Below are 14,697 nucleotides of genomic sequence, written 5' to 3'. Positions count from 1 at the left end.
TCAAACGCGCGCACATGTGCTACGGTTTTTGCAAGAAACATCGTAGCACCTTCTTCTTCACGCTTCAGCGATCAGTGATAACAAATGGCACTGGCCAAATTATACAAATTTACGGCCGCTGAGGTGACTGTGATAAAAGCTTCTAATTAAATAATAAAGATAAGAGCCCAGTGGTTCATAAGCGTCATCCGTTCAAACAGCGACATGAAGTTTAATAACATCCGGCGTGGGTGGCACAAAAAATAGGCCTCGCCGGCAATTACGAGGCTGAGCTAAATTTTGAAACGCGTCAATAACAAACAAATGATAAGTTAACCTAGCCTATGGTGCATTAAAACTGCTTGCACTCGTGAATGACAAGTTAGGAATAGGTGTTAACCTAAATTTACAATCGGTTTCCGCTAATAGCATTTTCTAGTGGGCAAATGACGGGGTTGCGGAAAGGCAAGCGCAAGAAAAAATGTAACAGGAAGAGCCTACCGCGCACTACACGCAATGGCTGGGACGATACACAAGGCATCATCGCGACGCGTAATCAGCGGTGGTGCGATCAGACGTCGCAGTCACAAACTCGGCTATTCTGAGGTCAACTAAAAAGGTGAGGTAGGAGGGGCCTGAATCCCTCTACGTGGGACCGAGGTAATCTTACATCCTCACCATCATCCATTCCATGACTCAGTGACGCTCATAAACAAAAGCAGCGTGTGACATTTTTAGGAGCGTAAGTTGCTGACGGATTTATACGCAACCAACTCGCAACCCCAGAAATTGACGACGAATAGAAAGAGTCATCGAGTCAGGTCGATTGAAATGGCAAATAATTTCAACTCAAGGGACTGATCAAACCCTAATTCCAATGACAATCTGGTCTGCGTTCATAATGACGGAATTCCATAGAAGCAGCTAGTGCATCATCAGCAGGCTTCAGTGAGCGCTCGTCGAATAAGCTTGCATGACACCTCGATTACTGCGCGCGGTGACTCCAGCCGATGTTCGAGTTGCTGGGATATCGCAAAGTGTGATAAGCACGGTACAAAGCGAGGAAGAGAGTCATTAATGAAGATACATCATGCATTCACTAAAACCCCTCATGAGCACATAAACGTAAAAAAAATCTGTATGGTTCAGGCACACATCGGGGTCTGCTTGGAGGTTCATCCTACGAGCTTATTTCTAAAACCTAATATTGATAACAGAAAGAAAACACTTCTAGGCAACCAGTGAACTCATTTTTTCCTTAATATATAAAACCTAATTCCAAATAATTAGGGTGGTATTTAGTAAATAAGGTAAATTAGAGAAAATTTCAAAATAATTATTACGCGAATAGTTGGTTGCATCAGTTAATTCCCTCATGAAGATAAAATAATCACAGCAATGTTGAAACTAATTACGATTAGAATAATCATTTCGGTACGTAGAGAGTCGAGAAATAAACTCGTGATTCAGCCCGATCTGCTCTATATACATAGTCTAGCTCAGCCATGAGTAAGATGGTGGCAGCGCACGACGAAGCTCATACTGCGAAGTCACTGCTCGTCTTTGCAAGAAGAAGCTCCTGGAATTATGGATGCTCCCCTGGAGGCGGTGAGAGGCTTTCGCAGCTACTGGTCTTGCCGACCGACACTCCAGCACAGCACAAATTACTGTTCCTTGCTACCGGTCTTGCGAGGCATTGCGCGCTCATGACTTGCCTGGCTCTGTCTGCGAATTTGCGACGTGTCTTACAAAAGCAAGTTGACGTATTTCGAAAGCTATGATGAGAAGTAGAATTTCATGGAAAAAATATTTCGCTTTATTTACTCCGTATAGAGATAATATTGAAACGAAATTTTTCGGAAAGTATAAATAGTTATGCGTGAAATTTGTAGGAAAGTTTCTCGTTGTGGTGTTCTCGATGGACTGAATTCCGTGAGTATTGTTAAGACGACCAATACCTACTAAATAAATTAATACGTACACACGAGTTAACGTTCGAAAAATGTTAAATTCCGAAAAAAACATGCTCGCGCAGTGTGCAGCCGTGTCATCAGCTACGAAGTTCGAGACACAACTCGTTGTGTCTCGAACCCCAACTAATGACAAGAAGACGCGGAAAAATCTTTCGGGTATGTAAAAGCATGAGATATGAGCGATACTTTTTCACCAATTAAAATTGATGCAACAACGGGAAGATTTCACGCCAATTCTTCTAAGCGTATCAATATAACTCTTTGTAATGCTTCTCCTTAGACAGCATTTCTAGATCCACGTAACAGAAGCTCTATGCAAGTGTAGCCTTCATGGTGGAGTCTGCGCAAAAAGTCACGACAAAGGCCTCATCAGAGCGAGACGAACACAAGGCAATGTCGCAATGGACTACCGGGTACATAACGCCTATTTGCAGTCTCTTACTCGCACAGCCACAAGAGACATCATAAACTTGTTTCAGATGGGACTCAAGTCGATAGAAATAATTCACCTTTACCGAGACTCGCATAATATTCGGACTATCTGTGATGCAGTAAAAATTTTTAGCGAAGCTTAACTTGATGCATTATGCCGGTGAAAACACATCACCAGGAAGCATTTAAAATCAGGAGAAATAGCGGTTTTTTAGTTTCGAAACCGTTTCAGACTACGCGTAATTTGTCCAAAAGTTGAGTTTTATTTGGAATGACAAACAGTAAAACTATAACCACAATGAGGTATGCATTTCATTGGGGCCACAAAAAATTACTTTATCAATTTTGTACACGTAACTTATTGCACGAGTGAGCTTGGGGAGACAAGAACGAAGAAATTTGGATCATGATTACGGAAACACTACAGAGAGTAAGCAGTGAGCAACTGAGTGCATTTTGGAAGTTATTTGGTTTAAAAATGAAGTTGGAAAAAGAATTAAAATTTCTTTGGTGCGTGTTTGATATTCTAGTTACTCAAGGAATTCTCGTCTGGTTTCAAACGTCCTTCGAGCTACGATCTAATGACAATCAAAGAGCCAATTAACGCTAAAGTGACTAGCTCCAATGTAAACTAAATCGAAGTTGACTATTCTTAACAGTGCTTGCATGCCTTCACGTTTTTTTTCAGTTGAAACCATGATTAAATGATGCAGTATAACTAATTTACAAATCTCGGTATCTTATTTTCACTCACAACCTATAAACTCAAAGGGTTATCATTCCATTAATTCTAATTCTGAAATTAAACTTCTAGTAGTCGATGCTTGCAATCGAGAAAATCGGCAAATAATCCTTTATTTATAATTTCTTATGGATAAGATTGAGAAGTGGAGACCCGTGCATTTAACATTGGTTAAAGCAGACCCTTTGTTAACGCAGACACTTTATGAAGGAATTAGATCTATGTAATGCTAGCCACTCATTGCAAAATATTCGAAAAAGATAAACTGTTTCTCTATTTCAGGCAATCATCTATCCTTGGATTCAAGTTTTAGATAAAAAAAAAAACATTAAAAAAGGTAAAATGTTTATCCATTTCAGGCAATCATCAATCCTTGGATTCAAGTTTTAGATAAATTAAAAAAAAACATTCCAGTAATGTAAATCTCACAAACGCGCTATATCTGGTTAAAAAATCACATAAAACAACAACGTTCGAGGATTATTTGAGCTCAACAGCATCTCGAGGATGGGGCAAGCATGAAGTGGCACTCAGACAGCTAGAGATAAAACTTCGAGTCTAATGCATAATAAGATCACGCACGGCGTCTGATGAGGTGCGCGCCACACCAGAAAAAAAATTCACACTCAAGAGAATTGCCATTGTCGACTGGCAGTATGAAAAATGAGGGTAGTTTGAGATGTTATTATCTGGAGCGATGCTGATAAACTCGCCGCACGACTACCAGTCAAAAAAAAAAAAAAAACTCAAATCTGATGAAAGATTTTGACAGTGGAATGGACTAGACATTGCTTCTTACTATTATTACTCATACTATTACTATTACTTACTATTACTTACTACTATTACTTACTATTACTCATACTATTATTACTCATACTATTACTATTACTTACTATTACTTACTATTACTCATACTATTATTACTCATACTGTGACGTATGAATTAGCACGTGATCCTGCAAACACATGAAATTTGACTATGGGTAACAATAATGTAGAGAAGAACGACATTCGTCAAAAAATGGCCAACCTTGACATAAACATAATTATGGTTTCATGCCATCAAGAAAAATTAAATAAAGATTATAACATAACATTAATTAATAAAACAATGTGACCTGAATGAAAACAACTATTAATTATCATTATTCAATCATCATCAATCATTAATCAGGTAAAATGACAAACGAAAAATTGTGAGTATATTATTGAAAGCGTTCCTTTGATAGATTGCCTTCGCTTAGTTATGAACAAGTTTGAGGGAGAATAAAATCGAATATCGAGCGTTGGAACGCGACAAATTGTGCCCGCAGGTCAAATAGGGCCAGGCTATTCATTACAATAACTTATATAACAAAAGCAGCGACAGAGCACACCTTTCCATGACCATTGTAACGGGCGTCATTAGTTTTTTATAGCATTTTATTGCCATTGCTTGACAACACTGGAAATTACAGGGTGCCGTTGAGTCAAATAATGATATTGTGAAAGCGAAATCTTTTCAATCATTTCGACAAATGTAAAACTTTTCACGAGTATCAACAAGCTATCGCATTGTAAGAAATCTCTTTAGTATAAAGGGAAGAAAACCGTGTCACTGTACATGACAGATTAATTTCAAACATGACTTTTAATGTTACACAAATTTTCTCCCTGCAGATTATAAGACTGAGGAGTTTGTGGAACTATGAGAGACGGCAAACCAACACAAATCATTTCACAGGATACAGTGTGCAAACGCACAAATAAATTTAAAACTTTTCTTCAGTCTTACTGATGCTGCACACATAATTTCATTTTCAATAGTTTGTAAAGATTTCGCAAGTGATGAAAAACAAGTTTACTACTGAGCAAGAGCCTTCGTTAGAATATACAGTTTCAAGCTAGAAGATTCTTCGCAAGAACCAAGATCTTTGCTTGCATAGATTCTTAGCGTGAAACAACAAATATGATTGTTTTCGGTAAACTAATACAACAAATTTCATAATGACTATTTATAATAAGTACATTCCAATAGACCCCAACTAGACCCAAATAAATAAATAAGAAATACCGAAGGAAAGCTTCGCAATTCTGTTACATTATGCACAAAACCGCAGCCATTAAAATAGTTTTAGGCATTGCAACGCTTCGTCAAAAGCAGTACAGCTTGGAGGCAGTTGGACAGCTTGCTACTGCGGTGTAACGAGCGTGATGTCGCACAATGGTGCTGAGATAGCTGGAACTGAGCTGGTGTGGCGACAATTTTAAGCGTGTCTGTATTGTTCGGCACAGGACAAGCTTCTGCCGAGGAACAAAACCTAACAACAGGGTTCGTCATCGATCTACACATCGAGGGACAAGTAACCGGATCACAGCCAATACTTTACTCAACTTTTCTACACAGAGATAGCTCAGGATATCAAGAATTAAGTATAGCTTTGGAAAAACTGCGCTCAACAGCTACTGCAATTTTTTTCGACCTTCCATCACAAGAAGGTTGTGAATTGGACAGAGAGTTCCACTATTTTGATAGGAATTTCCGGAAATAAAAAGATGGACCAAAATAGATGTAAAAACAATCTTGTAATTGTAAAGCTGTCATTGTAAATGAAATTCATCGAAACGACTGCGGTAAGGTGGGCTTACCTACAATGAATTCTGCGGTATGTTGGGCTCGCTACCAATAATGCATGGCCAAACGCTCATTATTGTAGGAGCTCGACTCCCTAAGAATCCGCCATTCTTTCAAATTTAGCATGGATCTCTTATATAATTATTGGGGTATTTAACGCAAGAATTTTTCAATTAAAACTCTTAGAATAGAATAGAAGTGTAGACGCTTAAGAAGTAGGCCCATGGCCTGTTCTTAATCATTGAACCATCATTTATATCAGATTTTCACACGAGGTTTACGACCTGGTATCATATATTGGGCATTTTATTAAAAATCTATCAATACATAACCTTAACCTCAGGGATTGGGATACACGCGTGAACAAGTGAAGCGTAATCTTGCACTGGGGAACAACATAGGTCTGGTAGTGAGTGTGCGGCGTCACAGAGCGTGACTTCCATCAGTCACGCCTGAGCGAGCACTCACAGACGCTAGGCCTCGACGCCGTGCCTCGGCCGTGGTCAGTGTAGTATACCGCCACCAATATCCCCAGTGGTGACGTCATATCTCTACACTGTCCTTGCTTGCTGGAGAAATGAGATCTGATTACCTCTTATGATGCAAGTTTATAAGGAAAGAATTAATATTTCGGATGATCAGTTTTGGGACCGAGGCATTCCAGAAAGGTTATTACCAAGTTTTTTTTTTTTTTTAACTGACATTCAAATTAGTTTCGTTTGGCCTTGAATTCGTGATAGTATACCAGTGCCTGGTGATAAGGGAGATATGAACGAATTTAAGCAGATTTCATGTTATCATAAATTACCAACAGGTTCTCACTTAAGCATACAATTTTCAACGTACTATTCGGAATCATAGCGAGCTCAAATAGAGTCAGACCGGACGAACAAAGACCGTGGAGCCGGCATGTGCGTTCATGGCTTGTGTTCCGGAGAGCGCACGCAGCGTCTCCTCCAAAACGTGATTTGCACAATCGATGTAATGGCCTGAGCTACAATGCCAGAACGTTTGGTCAATACAGCAGTCGCAGACTATTCCATTTTGTATGTACTGTACTTAAACTAAGCTTTACTCGATCTCATACATTACAATAGTAGCAACGTCGCAAAAAAACTCTGTGGAGGCCAAGCAGGTGCATTCGGAGTAAATACAAGATGGGGAGAGGTTTCAGATCAACTTTGTGATCAAGGAATAACTTATAGTAATCTGCTAATTGTAGAATAAAGCAATAAAAATAAAATTTCATTTATTGACAAGAAATGTGAACTTATAAAATTACTGAGTTGCTGGAGAAACTGTACAAAATCTGTTCACTTTAAAATAGTTGTAAATAGGCATTGGCTTTTTACTTTGTAAAGAGTACGACAATAGAATACATGATTTAATTGATAAAGCTCTTCATATTTTTTATTTATTAGATTTGAAAAATTGCAAGGTCTGGATCTAGTATAATCGTTAATCGGTAAATTCATTTCAAAGTAGATAGCATATTGCACGACCAGTACAACATTGCAAAAAAAAATATAACTCGGTACTCACTGCAGTGAGTGACAGAGAGCGCATTTTCTCAAAACCGACGAAAACGTGAAGTCACGGACAGACGGACATGACGAGCACAATAGGGCATATTTTTCATAAATGAGAAAATGCGCTAAAAAGAAACGGCACAACAATTTATCCTTTTTTGTAGTGCAGAAAACTCTGATCCGTGATGAAATAATATTAATAGCGTTAAAAAAATTAAAAACATGCCAGCAGATACAGGCTAAATTTATACTCTCTAAAACTTGAAAATGCGCTGCATTTGGTGCAAGGAACACGATCTTTACAAGTATTAGATCTTCCTTGGAAGTAACAAGCCTATTTGGATCTTGACTGGTGCTCGACGTTTGGTAGAGCTGGAGGGCAGCAAGTTTCTCACTTGAAGTCTATAGGAAGAGCCGGCACAAGTGTGGGCTCCATCTCTCGAGGGGCAACAGCAGTGGCACTCTTCAAGCAACGGTCGGCGCTAGCAATGCATGTCTGCCCCAACAGAGAAACTGACAGACGGTCAATCTGAACCATCTGTCACGTCCTCGTTCTAAGTCGTCTTCTTTTATTACAGGTGCTGGAATTATATGCATTTTGCTTCATTTCAGTTCGCTAGTCCTGGTTTTGATATTCTGAGTTGTCAACTTGCTCTGATTGCTCTGAAAATTTTTTTCTACAATTGTGTCTCCTACATTTTTCTTTGGAAAACCTGATGTTGATAGAATTTTGCATCGATTGGAATTAAAAAAAAACCGTAAATAAGATGTTGTCAATTTATAAAGATTATATTATTTATTGATGTTTTGTACATTTTCAACAATAGTTGTTCAGAAACAATGGGGATTTTACTTTCACTCGCTAAATTGAGTTGATCTGAATCTCGCTCTAAAAAAGAAGACTATTGGAAAATTCGCTCAAAAGTCAAAATTAACTAAAAACTTTAATTCCTAGAACAAACGAGCAGGCGAGGGAAATGTTTTCTGTGTTTAGTGAGCACGGTCTGCAAATAAGCAACGACCGGATAGAGCTTACCATCTTCATCACGGAATAGTTTGATCAAGACGGCTCCATTTGGCCATTATGACTTAAGGCCATTTCTTCCAGCGAGTTCCCAAGTAACTTGTTAAATTTATCCTCAAGAATGATCCAGTTTCCTCCTGACTTTGGAGAATTTCACCAATAGCAAGAGTCATCAAAAATGGATGGCTACTTTACAAGTCATTTTTAGAGGTGTAATTCCAAGTTTTCTGTATAGCATTGGCCAGCATCCAAGGTTGGTTTAATAGAACGGAAGCTCCACGAGTATATACGAGCATATGGCGCTCTAAACTGGAATCTTCACGACAGACATGCTTTACCTTGGGCCAGGCATCGCGACTTTTGGATGGTTTCCTTTGGGTCGCCTGATTGACAGTGTTCATTGAGTGCAGGCGTGAGGCTGTCCCTCTCTCTCTCTCTCTCTCAGATCATCAATAGAAGGAAGCTACAAGGCGCGATGACGGCAGTGCGCGACTCCGCAGCTCACATGAGCAATGTATCATACCACAAGCACCAATGCATTTCCACGGGAGCAGCTCTCTTTTGAATACTAGCACTGCTTCCATCACCTCCAAGCTGAGCTTTTATATCCGAGCACCTCCATATAACACTTGATTTATCGGAGACGGCGGCTCCACACGGCTTCCTTAGCCTCGACATGACAGCGGGTTTCTTTCCTCTCCGATTCAGCGGGTAGAACATAAAAATCCGGCCAGTTTCTTCGGACATTTCGCCTTCTTGTGGAGGCTGCCACCAGCGACGACGGTATGAGAGGATCCTGCCTCATAAGCTGCTTCTTTTTATGTGAACTCGTCGAGGAGCTTCTGCCTCAAAACACTCTTAGGACCGAGGCTCTGTCCTTGGCGTGCTTCAATACGTTCAGGACCGAGGCTCTGTCCGCGGTGTGCTTCAACACTCTCGAGACCGAGGCTCTGTCCCTGATGTGATGTGATATCCTCGGTCCTCAGGACCGAGGGCCAGGACTCTTTTCCTTTTATGCTTCAACACTCTTAGGACCGAGGATCTGTTCCTGGTATGCTTCAACACTCAAGACCGAGGTTCTGTCTTTGGTGTGCTTCAACAGTCGCCAAATCAAGGTTCTGTCCTTAATTGGTGGGCTTCAACAGTCTTAGGACCGAGACTCTGTCCTTAGAGTGCTTCAACACTTTCACGACCGCGGCTTTGTCTTGGTGTACTCCAACACAATCAAATCAAGGATCTGTCTTTGGTGTGCTTTAACACTCTTAGGACCGAGGCTCTGTCTTTGGTGTGCTTCAACGCTCTTAGGACCGAGGCTCTGTCTTTGGTGTGCTTTAACACTCTTAGGACCGAGGCTCTGTCTTTGGTGTGGTTTAACACTCTTAGGACCGAGGCTCTGTCCTTGGAGTGCTCCAACGCTCTCGAGACCGAGGAGCTGTCGATGTGAGGTTCTACACCAAAAAAGAAGCAGACTAAAATTAAAGCTGCATCAATTGAAGGACGTGATATATTTTCCATTGCTCCTACTTCATTTATGCTAGCCACGGTGATCACCGCCATCTCAGAGCGTATTGATCGGCCTGCATGGAGCGTTCCATTACGTGACAGAGCATGGTAACGCTCCCAGTAAGTACGGCTTAATAGTAATTTCAAACATCATCGTCAACAGTTATAATAAACGTACATTATATGCATCATAATCTGAATTGAAGCCAGTATTAGACATCGCAATTTAGTACTGGTGTTATAGATAGCAAGAAGCAAGGGTGCATTAACAATTTCAACTATTTAAAAGCGATACAGCGCAACTTACTCATTAAAAATATCATTAAACAGTTCCCAAATTTCTAGATATATCGAGGAACATCAAATGATTTAATTTCGCATATACCACGAAAGAAAACTTTTTTATATAAGAAGACATGTGATTGGAGATCACCAATCATAAACATAAAGTTTTCACAAACAATACTACATCTGACACACATCAGAGGCGACCAACATATCACGCTTCATCCCTCCCGCACTGTCCGCCAGGCTATCACCCAAGTCTGCTGCTCTCCCGCGCCTGCATCCATCTTGCATTTTTGAAACCAAACTTGGGTAGCGCTTCATTTTTCTCGAGTTGAGATGCAAGCTTGTCTTTCTTTGCAAGGATGAGTTTTATTTCAAACAGATCTTTTGTAATCTAGTTTGGGCTTTTGTATTCACTCTACGCGCGTTCATGTGTTTACGCATGTAACAACGAGTATATATATACGCAAAAACAGAAAAGACGCATTTGCATAGCACGGAACCGACGCGGAGTTGACAAAGAAAAAATTTCTTAGAGCTACTTTGAACAAAAGTTGTGTTGCAGAGACAAAGAAATTATTGAACTCTATAGCAATGAAAGCTGTTGCACAGTGTTTTTTCTAGAATAAGCCAAGCATTTGACGTTTTCTTGTAATTAATACTTTAAAGCACGGAAGAGTGAGAAAGACGCCATATGAAGTTAAGAGTTAGCCATTGCATGAGTATAAGCCAGAAATCTCGAACTTTTCGTCATTGAATGCTAATAGAAAACCTCGTAAATTCAACGCATTCCGGGGGAGGGGGGGTATGGCAGCAGCAGCAGCACATCTTTGCCAGATTGTCTTATGTTTGGCAATAAACATCTTTGTGCAGCATAAATTATCAAACTAGAATTACGAGTATAGAAGATCAAACTATAGGATCACTAGTGTTTGCGTGGCTTCTGTGTACTAGTTATGGTGTGGTACGCTTAACGCTATAAGTAAACATTTTTGCGAAAAAGGGGGCATCTGCAGATTTTTCAAGTGAATATTTTTCTGCAGTAGCGCATAGAAACCGTGGTAGCAAAATTTCTGGATTAATAATTCAGAATCAATTTACTCGACTGTTTTCAGGTTGAACGGAACTCAATTTACCGGCTGCATAATCATTAATTATCGGTGTTTTTTGTAGGAGCAATTATTTCTTCCACAAGCCCACGGTACTTCGAGTGCTTCACGACGTTATTTCAAGTCGTGAACGTTCCTCTATTCTCGGTAATTCAGCCCACGGCTCGAGAACAGCAAGCGCTAGTTATGCGCACTTTCTGCAATCTCCTCAGTTAAATCGCCGGCAGCTCGGCGCACTCGCACCTCAGCTCCGGCCGCCGTATTCTGGCCGTCTTTGCCGGCTCTGAGTATCCTTAATTCTCCGACCGCCGTCATCTGGCCGTCTCTGCCGGCCCTGAGTATCCTTAATTCTCCGGCCGCCGTATTCTGGCCGTCTTTGCCGGCTCTGAGCATCCTTCGCCGGCCGGGGCCGTTCTTTTGAGTCGGCAGCTCCGAGCGTGAAGGTCCGGGCCAATCTTTAGAACAGCTTCCAACACTCGCCTTCCAGAGGTAATTACACGGATGAAAAATTTCTCCGGATTTGCCTAGACAAAGACCAAGTCCCTAGGAATTGGCCGTTCGATAACAATAAGGAATACGAGACGCTAAAAAAGACGCAGGCGAATGAGTCTACGATTTTCAGCATGAAAGTGGGCCAGTTTAAGTCGAGTAATTAAATCAGTCATAGTAAAGGTTCTCCCTTGACGTTAATTCCTTCGAAATTGCAGAAAGATTCTTTAGAGTGCAGCTGTAGGATTACTTTAAATATCTATATATCTATACATGGGAAAGGACCTCGGCGATTACTAGAGTTTCAGAGAGAACATTCAGGTCGGGAGCTTCTTCATCCGTGGACTTGGATTAAAGATACGACATGAGTCGTCGAGAAGAGAAACTAGAGGCTACTGGCATAAAATTCTACAAAATAGGTAGAGCGCTGCTCGATCTAAGGATTGGATTCACATGCGCAGTTAATGGACATTTCTTGAATGAAAATTCACACGTGGATGACGCCATAATTTTCGCATGAATGTCGCGATAAACGGCCGGGAAATTTTTTCAGCTGTATTTGGCTCGTTTTAATTCAATCGGTTTAGGAGGGAAGTGTCACATTGCAACAGTTTGTAACCATTTTTATGCCGATTAGGGGACATTAAACTCATAATTGGAACAGCACTCGACCCGGATAGTTGTGAAAGATTAGTCAAACCAAGCCAGAGCGACAATCACACGATCGCTGGGGCTGGCATTCGAACAATGAGGGAAGCTGCTGCACAGACTTAGTAATTGCACCGACTGCCATCCTCAAGTGCCACACTAATCATGGGAATCTCGACATTAAAGACGAAGAAATATGCATTGAGTATTTACCTTGCCGGATCGAAATTATTAAAACAGCTAGTCGAACGATGGGAAAGCGACTGATAGGTGGATGAGCTGCACGCATGGGATCAACCTCAGGGCAACTTTTGCGGAATTTTCGCACACACTCAAAACTTATCTTGAATTAATGCACACGATGAATGATAACTTTGCCAATACACACAAAATAACTAACATTATAAACCGTTTCTGTGTGCTCATAGTAGAATAAAGATTTGTCACATTAAAACTTGCTACGACACCTATAATGCTGAAGCGTGTACAGAAGGATAGAATGTATAATGACATTGGACGGCAAACGTTCAAGGAACGTAAATCGTTATGACATCATAGCCCTTGCTTTCATGGGCTGAAGTCAAGTGTTGACGAATTAGCTCTAAAAACAAGATTATGACGCGGCTCTTACCAGAGATGATGCAGCAGCTTCTTCAGTGATGTGTATTAGAAGAGTAATAAAGTTTTATTTAAAATAAAATACAACGAAAAGGGCAAAACCATGTTATGAATGAGCAGCAATTATGTTAAAATGAAAGTTTTTGACAGATAGTTAACTTGCAAGTCGTTTAAAATAAAATAATAAACGACGTTTATAAACGTTTATATAAATAATAAATGACGTTTATAATAAAATAATAAACGTTTAAAATAAATAATATACGACTTCGCGACCCCGCGAAGTCGTTTAAAATAAAATTTATTTGATGAATTTAAGGACAGTTCAGAAGAGATATTTTTATCTAAAATCTTTTTTCATAATAATCGGTGGGATTGAAACACTCACAGTCAGCAGCAGAAGCAGCCGACAACGGAGGAATGGCAGTCAAAAGGAGAAGATAGCCTGCAAAAAATCGAAAAGTCCAAATTTAACCATCGATGACCAACTGGTTCAATATATCTAAAGAAAATCATTCAAAAAAATACATATTACCTTTGGCTGAAGAGAAACATTCGAAGGCATTTGATAATCGAGACGAGTACATTTCAATAATTAATAATCACCTCGAACATAGCTCTGTTTTTAATTAGAATATTGCATGAAAAATTTAATAAGTTTAGATTTCATAGCCTTTTGATGAACGGATTTCACGAGATGAATAATGGTTGCCTAAATATAATTGATGCCTAAAATTTTTTTATAATTTTTACATCATAATTGCCTAAAAATTGATGCAAATTCAACAGAGCATAAAAAAGTTAATTTTTTCTGGCTCATGCAACCAACGTTCAATAGGGATGAGTAATATTGAACATTGAACGAAGGGTTCGCAGTGGTGGGTTCGTAACTCACGTAAAATGCAACAAAAGTACGAACAATGCAGTAGTTTTGCCCATAACATGTAAGTTGGTGGTCTGTTTACACCATCCACCGTCATGCAGCTCATTATAAAGCATTTTTTGAACACCCGCTGTTCAGAAAAGGTAGTACACATTCCCATTATTCCTAATTTACAAACGCAAGCAATTCCGCAGCAATTATAAGCTACTTATTACAAGTGCAAGGGTTTTCATGTAAGCAAAAGAAATCGTACATGGAGATTTTTTATTCAGGAGAATAACCGGCAGTCTGTATATTCAACTAGAGGATGCACAGCGTTCAGGATATCCAGCAATCGTTACGAAATTCAACAAAAAATTATCTGATGAAAAGTTTGATTAAAGTTTCGGAATATCGGAATGAGATTGAGAATTTTTCAAAATGCAAAAAATAGTCGATAATGAAGTTAAGAAACGATTACAGCTGCGCAGCAGGGTAAAATCTAACAATAAAAACATTTAAATAATGATTTATATATATGATTACTACTGCAAAAAAGAAGGACGGCACAAGGCTTAAATAACTCGTAGTCTCTGATAAGTACACAATATTGGTACCCCAAACAAGTTCGGTCAGCGACAGCTGTTTAAAAGTCAAGAACAATTTCCGTATCGATATCATTTATCACAATCAATGCTGGCCGCAGAATCGTCTTCAAACGCTTCATTAAATGAATGCAGCGTCCAGCTGCCATCTTTACCAACTGTTCCGTCAGACAATCTTCATTAGCTGCTACCTATAAAAACGCGAAGACACCCTCTAATATAAGTGATAACTGCGTTTTTGCTCATTTTGGTCAAGCATGGGCTAAAAAGTGTCGCAAA

General features: G+C 39.8%; 1 protein-coding gene across 1 annotated transcript in view; it reads right to left on the bottom strand.

The window, feature by feature from the left end:
- The window catches only part of LOC108671367 (high mobility group protein 20A), a 68,182-nt gene that overhangs the window by 26,298 nt on the left and 27,187 nt on the right, over nt 1–14,697 (bottom strand). Inside the window, exon 4 of the mRNA XM_018158898.2 lies at nt 13,340–13,396. The gene's annotated coding sequence lies outside the window, so the exon portion shown is untranslated. The remainder of the gene's footprint in view (nt 1–13,339; nt 13,397–14,697) is intronic.

Source organism: Hyalella azteca, unplaced genomic scaffold (genome assembly GCF_000764305.2).
Source record: "Hyalella azteca isolate HAZT.00-mixed unplaced genomic scaffold, Hazt_2.0.2 contig10517, whole genome shotgun sequence".
In the NCBI taxonomy this organism is placed as follows: Eukaryota; Metazoa; Arthropoda; class Malacostraca; order Amphipoda; family Hyalellidae; genus Hyalella; species Hyalella azteca.
The sequence above is the reverse complement of the archived record's forward strand: the minus strand, read 5'-3'. Positions and strand labels throughout refer to the sequence as shown.